Raw genomic sequence first — 12,690 nt, 5'->3', positions numbered from 1 at the left:
TCTATAGATAATCTATACGGATTTTTAAATGATTTTTCTTCCCCATGTATGTTGCAAGATATTGGAATTTAAATAATTTAGGAAAAATATTAAACACTATATGCACATATTGTTGTTTTAGTAACAGCATTTTTTTTCTAGAGTATACCAGCAATCTCAAGTCTCCAGAAAATAGTCCTGAATTGGAAAGGAGGATGAAAAGGACCTTTAGATCCTAGAAATGATTGTTAGTCAAACCAAGGACTTCTCAATGTCTTACCCAATAAGCCAGCTGAGGAATATTTGAGCTTTGCATTCGATCTATTGTTTAATTGAATTTGTTAATCTATTACTAGTGGAAACTTTCATGCAAGTTAAGTTTAGTGTTACCTGCACAGAATAAAACTGCAACTAACAGTCGTTTAGCAAATACAAGTTTATTTCTTTCATATATAAAAAGTCTAGAGACCATCAGTCCAAGGCTTATTCGGCAACACCATGGTTTTTCAGGGACTTTGGCACCTCCTATCTTTGGTGTCATTTGAGAACCTAATTTCTACCCTCCAGGTCACTTTACATTCTAAAATTCTACCTGGGGTTCTATCTATTGCAACTGTATTCCAAGTGAAGCCAGAATTAGACAGGGAATCAGTATTGATAGGTAAAGTCAGGTCAGATGGAGTTAGGTCAGATCGAGTCAGTCCAATTTTGAGTGAGACCCAGGAAGTTGGAGACAGTCCCCTGAAGGATTGAAATGTTAATTCTTTCAGATTCCTCCTCCACCCTCTTGAGAACCTGCCCCTGCCCCAACCTATTGCTAAGGTAACCTGTCACAGGAATTGCCCCTCCCCAGCTATAAAGTTGTTAATTAATATGTTTTAGGCTGCAGTATCCTGCCCTTCCCCCTTCAGCCCACCTGGTCCCCACCTTTTGGCCATCCCACCTAACATTCCTGGGCCTGGTCACGTAAGCAGGAAGGAGAAAGATCTGGGGAAGAGGGCAGGAGAGCAAAGGAAGCCTAGGACATAAAAAAAGGATACCAGCTATGGCCCCCTTCTCCCTACAGGGAGAAGTCTATGTTACCCCTCTTTAAATAAACCCTGCTTTATATGCTTGCCTTGGCATGCTTCTCTAATCTTCAAACTTCAACAGGTGAGGAAGCAGGACTTGGCACTGGAAACCGGCAGTATTACAAACAGCTGGAAGGAGGAGTGAGGCCACTAGCCCATAAATCTCAAATGACACTTCTTTATGCATCCAAAATTTGTATACATCTTTATAGTAGCTATAGAAGATGCTGGGCAATGCAAGGTTTCCTTAGCTGAGCACATCACAACTGAAAGGAAAATGACCACAAAACTTGGAGTGACCAAGAGATCTTTATTGCAGCAGTGCAACAGAGGAGAAAAGAGAGAAAGAGAAGGGGAGATAGAGATAGAGATAGAGAGAGAGAGGGAGAGGGAGAGGGAGAGGGAGAGAGAGCAAGAGACCAAGACCAAGAGCAAGAGAGGGAGAGAGACAGAGCTAGAGCAAGAGAGAGAGAGGCCCAGCAGGAGAGACTTTTTATAGCCCAAATCTAATGGGGTCTCTGGGTCTGCAAGCTGCCTTGTTGGCACAAGGGGGTTAAGTGTCCTGCCTTGAGTGAGGTTGAGTGTTCAGACTTGATGCAAACAGGTGATAAAGGACCAGACAGGGTGTGGGGGTGTGTGTGTGTTATCCTGAAGCTAACATTTGTTCAGCCTGCCCTGCAGACAACAAAGTTCAGCCTGTCCTGCACCTAACAACAACCCCAAATAAAATTGGGTTTCTGGGCTGGGGCTGTAGTTCAGTGGCAAAGCGCTTGCCTAGCATGCATGGGGCACTGGGTTTGATCCCTCAGCACCACGTAAAACATTAATAAATAAATTAAAGGCATTCTGTCTATTTACAACTACAAAACAAATTTATTATTTTTTAAAAATTGGGTTTCTGTTATCACAGGAGAGAAGAGCTATCAGATGACAACAAGCAGTCACTCCACAATCTAGTAGCAAAGAATTTGAGATGTTTGGTCCAAACAACTGTGGTAGGCAGAGTTGTCTCATGGGTATGTGACCTGGGCAGTCACAGCACAGGGCTCTAAGAAGCACTCTATGCTTGGTTTAATGTTCTCCTATCATTTATCTTGAAAGTCTTAATTTTGTCTTTGAACTTGTGTTTTCCAAGTGAAGGCTAATAGAACACTGGAGCATGCTAGTGAGCAAAGGAGTTACACACAATGTCGGCAATTTTTGCCTTACTATTTGCATGTAATGTTGGATGTGCCCCACAAGCAGAAATGCCCTGTGGGCAGAATTCCTGTGGGGCCATGATGAATGAGAGTTCAGTGACAGCAAAGGTGGTATGAGGTCCACTGGTTACATCCATTATTTAAAAAAAAAAAACCACACCTTTATTTTGTTTATTTATTTTTACGTGGTGCTGAGTATCAAACCCAGTGTCTTACATGTGCTAAACAAATGCTCTACCACTGAGTCACAATCCCAGCCCACATGCATTCTTAGTAGACAAAATATATGAATTTCTCAAGAAAGCAGAGGAATTTATTATCATTTAAAAATATATAGAACTTATCTCTATTAGTGAATTGTTTTGAAGGTAATGAAATCATGAATATTTGCAGAGAAATTTGATGGATGTAAAATCATATCAGTAAAGTCATGTACTTGGATAAAGGGATCACAGTTTAAATTTACGGGGACTTCCACAAGAGCACAAACCATAGGATACAATTGTATCATCAAATGTCTGGAGAGTTTGAACTTCAGGAAATTCTGAAAGGGACTGTAGATCCTAAGCTATAGTAACCCTGAAATGATAGAAACAAGTACTAGATCTGCCTAGAAATCCTAGTGTTTTTCTAGTTTTGTAAAAATTACATTATTATTATTATTATTTGTGTTGCTGTGTATTATTCGTGTCCCCTGTGTGCATATGATAAACATGTTTTTCTCCTGTTAATCTGTCTTTTGTCAATATAATTTAAAGGCCTGCAGATAGAGGATCTATGAGGGTACTACAACTACATACAACCATGAATTGTAGGTATAAATCTATAATTTTATAATTCTGTACAAAATATTTCTAATCGAATACATGCTATTTTTAAAAATTGGATGCGGGTGGTGGATAAAAACTAGGATAAATATGCAGATAACAAATGACCCCAATGGCCCCCAATGACTGTATCCATACTGGCCTTCATTTCTTCTCTTTATTCCTGATTATAGGTGAGCATGTGGCCCAACTGGACAATTACAATGCTGACTCCTGGTTCTGCAGATGGTTCAAAGATTGGACTCAACCCAAATTAGACTGATCAGATCATTCCACCCTGGGATTTTTTAAATTTAAAATTTCTTGGGAGAGATGTGTTCATTTCTCCTGTTTTAGGTTGGAGGATTCACCTCAGGCTTAGCCTGACTGCTTAGAAAGCCAAAGTACCAGTGACTACATCTCTAGGGGCAGCACTTGATAAAAAGGGATGCAGAGATAAAAACACTTCATCTCCCTTAATTAATATGACTTGAGGAATCAAGTAGACCTTTTCTGTACAATGTAGTAGCCACTAGTCATATAGCTCCTGAGCACTTGAAATGTGGCTCATCTATATTGAGATGTGTTGGGTCAAATAAAAATTACAGGGGCCATTGTTTTGAACTAGGCTTCTGCACTGGGCCCCAAAGGACTGGACTAAAAGTCAAAATGTCACCATACCAAAATTGAGTTGTTATCTAGCCTTCTGAGAAATCAAAGTGAGATAGCCAAATTTCCTAAACACCCCATAGGCACAACAGTCAAGTTGCCTCTGCCTTGATCTTTACACAGAGAGCAATCTGAATCTGACTGATGTTAGTTCATCAGTTTTTTTTTCTATTGTTCTGCCCTCAACTCTACTTCATAAGGAGGTGACTGCAAGATAACCGATTCACTTTTTATTCTTTTTTTCTAGCTCTTCTTGGTATATAAAACCAACTTTTGCTCAAACTACCTGAATACTTATTCCATTTTATGAAATAAAGTATTGCCCAATTTTAGAATTTAAAATAAAGCTAATTAAGACTTTTTAAAAACTAAGTTGTAATTTTTTTCTTTGGGAGTTGTAAATGTAAAACCATACACCAATTTCAAAGAATTAGTGGAAATAAAAGAGTATAAAGTACCCTACTGATAATTTTATATTAATTACATGCTGAAATAGTGCTTGTATATATTGGGTTAAATAAAACATTATTAAAATTAACTTTACTTCCTTTTTTTTTTTTTTGGCAGCACGGGGACGCTGAACCCATGGCCTCACATGTGCTTGGGAAACACTCTACTTCTGAGCAATATCCACAGTCCCCCAATTTCTTTTTTAAATGTAGATATCTTGCTGGGTGTAGTCATGGACACCTATGATCTCAATGCTCTGGAAGCTGAGGTAGGAAGATTGAAAGTTTGAGTCCAGTCTGGGCAATTTAGCAAGACCTTGTATTAAAATAAAAAATAAAAAGGGACAGGCCATGTAGCTCAGTGGTTAAGTGCCCCTGGGTTCAATCCACATTACTTCAAAATAAATTAAAATAAAAATGTGAATACATTAACATTTAAATGATATTTGATGATTTTATTATATTTTGAGTAGACAGCATTGACCTCCACCGTCTCCAGAACTCCTTATGGGATTGAACCAAGATTACCCTCCTCCACAGGATTTTGCTCAAATCTCTACCTTATTGGGCCTCCTCCCTTCCAGTTTCAGTTTCCTGTTTCTTGTGGATTGTTTTCCTGGGAATATCTTCTAATAAGTTACTTCACACCCTCAATCTGAAGCTGCTTCCAGAAGAACTCAACAGAGGCAGCCCTTACCCAGGGAAGATAGAGATAAATGAGCTATCTATAAGAAACCTGCTATCCTACCTTGTGATCAGACAATGACTGTCACCAGAGAAGAGATGTCTCCAAGGATGGGTCCAAGGAGTTCCTGGAGAGAAGGGGGAACTTCACTAAAGACCAGTGGGGTCCTTGCCACGCATGAGGGAAAAGAATTTCAGCATACGCCAGTTAGAGATATAGACAGAGGTTTATTTAGGAAAGTTGGTACACATTCAAGGGAAAGTGGAGCCATCTCAAGAAGGAATATACATTCAAGGAAGAATGCAGATATGTTGAGTTGGGGTTCTTTTTTTTTTTTTTAAAGGAAACTTGGTGAGAGGTGGGTATGAGAAGGTACTTAGGAATGATATTAGTCTGGTGATCTCAAGACAGTTTCTGGAGGTTGGTTAGTCTCAGGATCCTCAGGCTGACGTGGTCTTCATCATCTGATCACTAGATGGCGCTAGAAAGTTCCCTAAAATATGTGTGCTTCACGATAACACATCTCTCTTTGCTTAATTGATTTATGGGGTGGTTAATTAACAGTGCACAGGTAGATTTTTCAGATTTCCCTGGAATTTTGGCATAAAAGGCCTTGAAGGAAACAGGCATAGGGGATGACAGGCCTGAAAAACAATGCGGAACTTGTGAATTAAAAGTCCTTTTCCCTTGTCCTTCCTTTGTATTTCCTTTCTACCTATTTCTTAATTTTTCTGTCTTACCTCAAAACCTTCATCTACTTAACATATTCTCCTCTGCCATCAGAGGCAGGTTTTTGTCTCCCTATGAGTAACATCAGAAGCTAGAGATTTTTCTAAAACCCGCCCATTTGAAGTGGGAGCCTCGTTATTATTTATGCATCAGTTTCTTCTGCTTGAGAGTAATGCTAAGAACTGAACCACTGTGGCGGTTAGGTGATCTGTGGCGCACAGTGGTATAACATTGCTTTCTTACTGCAACACTTTCTGTAAATGAAGAGGTTATTACTGGTGCTAGTTTTCTGAGCCCGCAAGTAGAGCTTTAATATATTTCCTTCCAAATTCCAGACTTCTTAAAAAGAAATTTTCCTAGATAGTAAAAATACCACTCTCCCCTTAAGAAGGTATTCACTGTAAGTAGTGAAGGAAACCAGAATGCATCACTCCCACATATGCCTCCTTGACAAATATTTTTGAGCTGACAGCAATGAAGAAGCAGCAAATAGAGGATGAGCTCTCTCTAGCCTCCTTTTCCACCCAAAGATATAAATTCTATACAAGATTTAAATATACAAGATTTCAATTCTCCTTTACTGGAGACAACTCTTATCAGTTGAGAAGGGCACCTGAGGCATCTATAAATGAATCCTACCCCTCCAGTGTCTTCCCATATATTTATTTGCCTTCTTAGTTTCTCATTATTAGAAGGCTTAAACTGTTTGCCTTTCTTCTGCCATTTCTCTAAAAGTTTATTGTTCTTTGTGGAAGATGCTGTATAAGCCAGAGTTGTAAGCCACTGTCTTGAGCTACCTTTCATTGAAGTTTCTCCTGCAAGTGTTAAGAAATGGACTTGGGTTTTCTCTTATTAATCTGGTTTTTTTTTTTTTTCCTTTTTCTTTTTGTGGTGCTGGGGATTGAACACAGGGCCTTGTGCGTGCAAGGTAACCACTCTACCAACTGAGTTATATCCCCAGCCTATTAATCTGTTTTTTGCTAAAGGGGATCTGTCCCAAATGTGCACTTGTTCACAGCAATTGGAATTGAGGAAAAGCTGAATTTCCTTCTTGACAGTAGCTTTTTAGGGTAACTTAAAGTCTTATTCCTAAATCAGGAAGGGGACTACCTACACTATTTTGGGGGGCGTGTTCATTTTTTTTTTATTAGTTGCTCAAAATATTTACAATGATCGTGACATATCATATATCATACATTTGATTCAAATGGAGTATGAATTCTTATTTTTCCGCGTGTACAGATTGCAGGAGTGTGTTCATTTTTCATTCTTTAATTTCCATTTGTTGAGTGCTCCACTAATACAAGGCATCACCTGAGGAACTTTATGGAATTTCTGCCTTGAGATGAGAAGTACATGCTAATAGATATAGTAAGGCTTTATGAAGAGTGCCAGGGTTGGGGAGCAAAGGGTTATAGGGACTCAGAGATAAAAGTATAATGTTTGGCTAAGGAGGTGTTTCTGGGAGTTCCAAAAATTAAACTACCAAAGACAGATTCTCAGGAGAAAAGGAACACACTTAAAAAAAATGTATTTGTTCTTTTTAGATATACATGACAGTAGTGTATTTTGACATAATATACATACATCGAGCATAACTTATCCTAATTAGGATCCCATTCTTGTGGTTGTGCATGATGTAAAGTTTCACTTGTCATGCATTCATATATTAACATAGAAAAGTTATGTCTGATTCATTCTACTGTCTTTCCTATTTCTAGTCCCCCCTCTCTTTCCTTCATTCCCCTTTGTCTAATTCAGTGAACTTCTATCCCTTCCCTTATTGTGTGTTAGCACCCACATATGAGAGACAACATTCGGCCTTTGATTTTTTGGGGATTGGCTTATTTCACTTAGCATGTTAGTCTTACAGTTCCATCCATTTACCAGCAAAAGTCATAAACTAATTTTTTTTATTGCTGAGTAATATTCCATGGTGTACATGTATCACATTTTCTTTATCCATTCATCTGTTGAAAGGCACTAGGTGTGTTCTATAGCTTAGCTATTGTGAATTGAGCAGGTACACACTTTTTAAATTAATACTCATGGGCAGGGGAGTTCGCGGCAAATAAGAGAAATTCAAAGAAGTGATTAGACTTGGGTACTTATATATTCTCCTTAAGGAAAGAAAGAGGGTTTGGGCTTCACAGGGCAATTTTGGAGAAACAACTAGAAAATAAATGTGGGAAAAAAATGAAAGATAAGGGCTACTTTAGTAAAACCTATTTATGTAAATTCATCTTGGCATCTGCTCTTCTCTCTGCTGATAAGAGTCATTCTCTTCTCCATGGTTGGAGGAGGACACTTATACCTTCCTCAAAGAGAAATTTATACCCTGCTCTTAGATAAGAGAAGGACAGAAAACTCTTCCTGTCTATGTGGATTTTCAGTTGCTGTTAGCTCAAAATTATCCTTATGCCAAAGTGGCATGTTTTGGATGGCATGTCCTGTTTCCTTCAGAGATCAGGGTAAGTTTCCATGGAAAATTAAAGATATGGAGGATTTCAAATGGTAGAAGTGGGTGTAAAGCAATCCAGATTAGAGAAATGTCATGAACAAAGAAACACAGATTGGTTTCCTAAATAATAGAGTTATTATTATAACAGAGTGGGTTCCTAAATAATATTCAAAACTTAAAACCAAAGAGGCAAAGGTCTTTAAATCCTGTTATCTGAAGATACTGACTAGTCCAATTTGCCTAGAGCCTGAAATGGAAATAAAAATGTAGGTGATCATTTGGAAAGACAAGAACATCATACAATGGGATATTATATAGTCAGCATGGCAGGGTTGGGTGGCCAGGCTCTTCACATGGATTTTAGCAAGCAATAGAGATTGACTGGCAGGAGTTGAACTCAGGAGCACCATAATTCCACCAAATGTAAAATCTGGTTATTTTATATTTAAATCTGGAGAAATTCCTCCAATGCCCAGTAAGCTCATCAAGAATTTGCTGAGGGGTTGGGGTTGTGGTTCAGTGGCAGAGCCCTTGCCTAGCATGTGTGAGGCACTAGATTCGATTCTCAGCACTGCATGTAAATAGATAAATATCCATCAACAACTAATAAAAATATTGAAAAAAAATTTGCTGATCACCTGCCATATATAACAGGTCCTAGGCTGGATGCACTGAAACTACACATTTAAATACCTGCCCTTGTGACTTTCAACTTCCAACATAGCATGAAAAATTGCATATAAATTATAATTTAGTCATGGGTTTAAAATAGCCATTCAATTTAAGGAGATCTGTAGTGGTTGGAAGTTAGAAAGTTAAAGAGATTATGAGGAAGAAAACGGTATTTTTGGAGTTGGTATCGCTGTGCTGTGAACCTCACACCTTATCTCACTTAACCCTCTTAGCTATAACACAGCATGAATATCAGGAAGTTTGGTAGAAGTAAAGGGGAGGAGGGGGAGGTAGTGTAATACAGAGATGGGAAGAGAGTCCACTTACCTAAACCGACAGTGAACTAATCCTCTCTTTAAATTTCTTTTGCAGAAAAATCAAGTAAAACCTGAAAAACAAAAAATACAAATCAACAACAAACCTTTTGCAGGAACTGTAACAGGGACTTTGAGAAGCTGCCTTTGCTGAAATCAGTGACTCATTATTTAGGCCTGCAAATATGGCCAATGGGCAACTAGAGGCAGAATCAAGTTTGGTATTTCTGCCTTCGTTTTTTTCCCGTTTGTCTCCTTTATCACTTTAAACTTTGGGTCAGGTCCCAGCTCATTTGAGCATGTAGACATGTTAATCCCTTAAGAAGTGTGCATCTAAGAACTGGTAATACACGGCATACTGGCTCTTAAGTTTGCTGAACCTATCTCAACTCCCTCCAAGACTGAGACATTCAGCTTTTATATCATCCTTTTTCTGCCCACCTAGAGTTGAACCCAGAAGCCTTCAGTCATTGTCCTATACCTTCCAGGAACAGTGGGAGGCAGGCACATCTTCCCATAATGAGACAGCCCCCCTAAGCAGAAGAAATTGTCTCATGGGAACTGCACTGTCCCTTTCTAGGATCACAGGTCCAATAGATAAACATCCTAAGCAAGATGTAGAAATTGCCCCCTAAGGTGATAAGAACTTCTCTGGAGCCACCTGCAGAACCAGAACTGAGATAATGATCAACCAGACCACCATTTGACCAGACCACCATTCCCCCAAACCCCACCTTCTTCCTCTATTTAAACCTAGAGCTCCTCTCAGCACAGTGCAGACAAGGCTGAGATGTCTGATCTCACTTGGCCTTCCCAATATGGCCATATTAATTAAAGTTCTTTTCTTGTTTTTTCTGCATTTTCTGTTGGATTTTTACGTCAAGTGGCAGATCTAGTTTGTTAGGACCCCTGAAGTCAGGCTTCTGGTCTAGGACTCCAACAACAGTACCTCCCGAGTGTTTAATTTTATTTGTATCACGCCTGTCCAGATGAGTTACTAAGCTTTTCTGAATTTCACTCTCTTCCTCTGGAGAACAGAACAACTATTCTGGCTTTATGTCAATTACTGAACAGACTGCTTGACATTTAGGTGTTTAATAAATGACTATTCCTTTTTCCTCTTTTATTAACTGAAAGTGATCAAATGGGTCTCTGTTTAGTGTGAGAACCGCCCTCCCTTTCTTTTTTCTTCACAGTTTCATGTTGTAAATTGGTATAAAGTAGGAAAAAGTAGGTGGGTATGACAAAAGCACATCAATAGGAAATGCCTCACTTAGATTTAGAAATCCCCCAGCTTGGCTGGGGTGTGGCTCAGTAGTATAGCACTTGTCTATTGAACTCTGGGTTCAATCCTAAGGAAGAAAAGAAGGAAAGAAAGAAAAAAGAAAGCAAGAAAGGAAATTAATCAATCACTTGGCACAAAAATGCCACCAATCACAGAGCAAGGAAAGCAAGAGGGCACAGGTAATCTGTGCATGAATCAAAAGGATAACCCACTTTCCCAGATTCAGAAGGGAAATCAGAAGAATGTCATTAGATCCACTTGACTATTTGAAGTTGATTTTAAGAGAAGATACAATAAACGTGGGTTGAGTTAAGTCATGAGTATCAAGCTTCCACCTGTGCTCAGCTCTGGCCTAGGTACTCTCAGGATTCACATTTCATCAGGAACAATGTGTACACATTAAAAATAAAAACAAACAGTAAAACAAGGACACACTGTAAGTTAGAGCTCAGTGGAGTGTTACTGACAGGTGCAGTAGGCATTCAAAGGAAAAGACGCGCTACCATAAGTCAGTGGAGGCAGAAAAGGAGAATTACCTTGGAGGATACTGGCATTTGGATACGTGGAGAGAAGGGGAGGAGGTTTCTAGAGAGAAGAGCACCAGGATCAAAAGCCTGGAGCAAACAATAAACCCAGTTTTTTAGAGGAAAGTAAGGTGAACTTTCTGGTTCCACGTGGAGTGTGTATTTAGGGAAGGAGAGAAAACAAGTTTCAATAGAAAGCATGGGGCCAAAACACAAAGACCTTGAAAGTTTGCCCTTTAAGTGATTCACCAGAGGAGCCTGACCAGCGCTGGGAATTGAGAATACAGTACTTTTGAAAGAGTTTTCTCAGGCATCAACATGTTAGATCAGGAATTTCCAGACCCTCCTGTCCCTATTTTTGAATGGTCCATGAACTAAGATTTTTTACATTGTTAAATAATTGGGGGAGAAAATCTAAAGGAGAAGAATATTGCATGACCTGTGAACATAATAGGCAACTAAAATTTCAGTATCCATAAATAAAGGGTTCTTGGAACACAGGCACACTCATTTGTTTCCCTATTATCTATGGCAGCTTTCCTATTACAATGGCATAGTTGAGACAGAAACCATGGTCCCAAAAAGCATAAAATAATTACTATCTGGCCTTAATAGAAACTGTTTAGAGAATCCTGGTTTGGACTGACAAGGGGAACTGGGAGAACAGAGTAAATAAGACTAGTTATACATCTTGGGCACAAAATGTAAGGGGAAGATGTGCCAGAAAAAAAAAATCAGCAGTAACCAAAGAAATATTTTAATATTTTGAAAATAAAAAAATGCAAAAAAAAATCTATAATAGGGCTGGGGTTGTGGCTCGGTGGGAGCGCTTGCCTAGCATGTGTGAGGCACTGGGTTCAATTCTCAGCACCACATATAAATAAATGAATAAAATAAAGGTCCATCAACATCTAAAAATAAAAGAAAGAAAGAAAAAAGAAAAAACTTAAAAAAATCCATGATGTACAAAAAATAAAAATATAAAGTATTGTCCTGTACCTTACCAGCACTGCAGGCAAAGAAAACTCGGTAATAGATTTTGGTGTCCACAGTTCAATTTTGCAAAGGAGGCAAAAGTAATCCAGTCCCTGGTGAGCTGTCCCTAGTGGTGTGTGTGTTGGGAAGTCTGATTAGGGACAAAATGGGGTGGTAGCAGGCATGGAGCAGAACTTCGATTTCAGATCTCTACCTTAAAGGAGAGAATTTATTTCATTTCATCCACAGTGGAAGTCAAAACTTACACGGCTGTACAATCCAGCCACCAGCCCTTAACTCTCCAACGCCATCCCTAAATACTCCCCTCCTTTTCTGCTTCCCTTCCACCACCCAGGATGCCTTCCATCTCTGCAGAGTGGCAGGTCCCTGCACCTGGAGCCTCTGATCTGCAGGGCCGCCCTGCGCATGCCTGAGAGAGTCCTCCTGCTGTACCTTGTCAGCTAGGCTTCGCAGACCTCGTCTTTCGAGATTAGACCCACTCCTTCACTGTCTCCTTTCACGCTGTTTTATTTTTTTATTTTTCCAATAGCTTATATCAGCCTCGGAATACCATGGAGCACTGACTGATTTGTTGTGTTTATGGTTTCTCTTCCTCCACTGGACTGCATGTGCAATGCTCTGTGCTTGGTAGAATACTGACCACCAGAACTCCAGCAGTACGCGACGGCTGGCACGGATAGAAACCGGTGGGCCTCTGGTGGCAAAGGAAATAGGAGGGATTTGTTCTATTTTAAGGCTTCAGGTTATTACTTCTATTAACAGTGGACATATAAACTGCTCCCTCAAACAAAAAATATAGGCTACAAAATGTTAAAATATCACAGCTGCTCTCCCCCTCCCCCTTCTCCCCCT

General features: G+C 39.4%; 1 long non-coding RNA gene across 1 annotated transcript in view; it reads right to left on the bottom strand.

Annotated features, from left to right (window-relative positions):
• Positions 1-5,065: 5,065 nt before the first annotated feature.
• The window catches only part of LOC125619775, a 22,509-nt gene continuing 14,884 nt past the window's right edge, over positions 5,066-12,690 (bottom strand). The window contains exons 2-3 of the long non-coding RNA XR_007351364.1: positions 9,047-9,107; positions 5,066-5,501 (exon numbers count right to left, since the gene is read on the bottom strand). This is a non-coding gene — a long non-coding RNA (uncharacterized LOC125619775). The remainder of the gene's footprint in view (positions 5,502-9,046; positions 9,108-12,690) is intronic.

Source organism: Marmota marmota, unplaced genomic scaffold (genome assembly GCF_001458135.2).
Source record: "Marmota marmota marmota unplaced genomic scaffold, marMar, whole genome shotgun sequence".
In the NCBI taxonomy this organism is placed as follows: Eukaryota; Metazoa; Chordata; class Mammalia; order Rodentia; family Sciuridae; genus Marmota; species Marmota marmota.
This window is presented reverse-complemented; position numbering and strand designations above follow the sequence as displayed.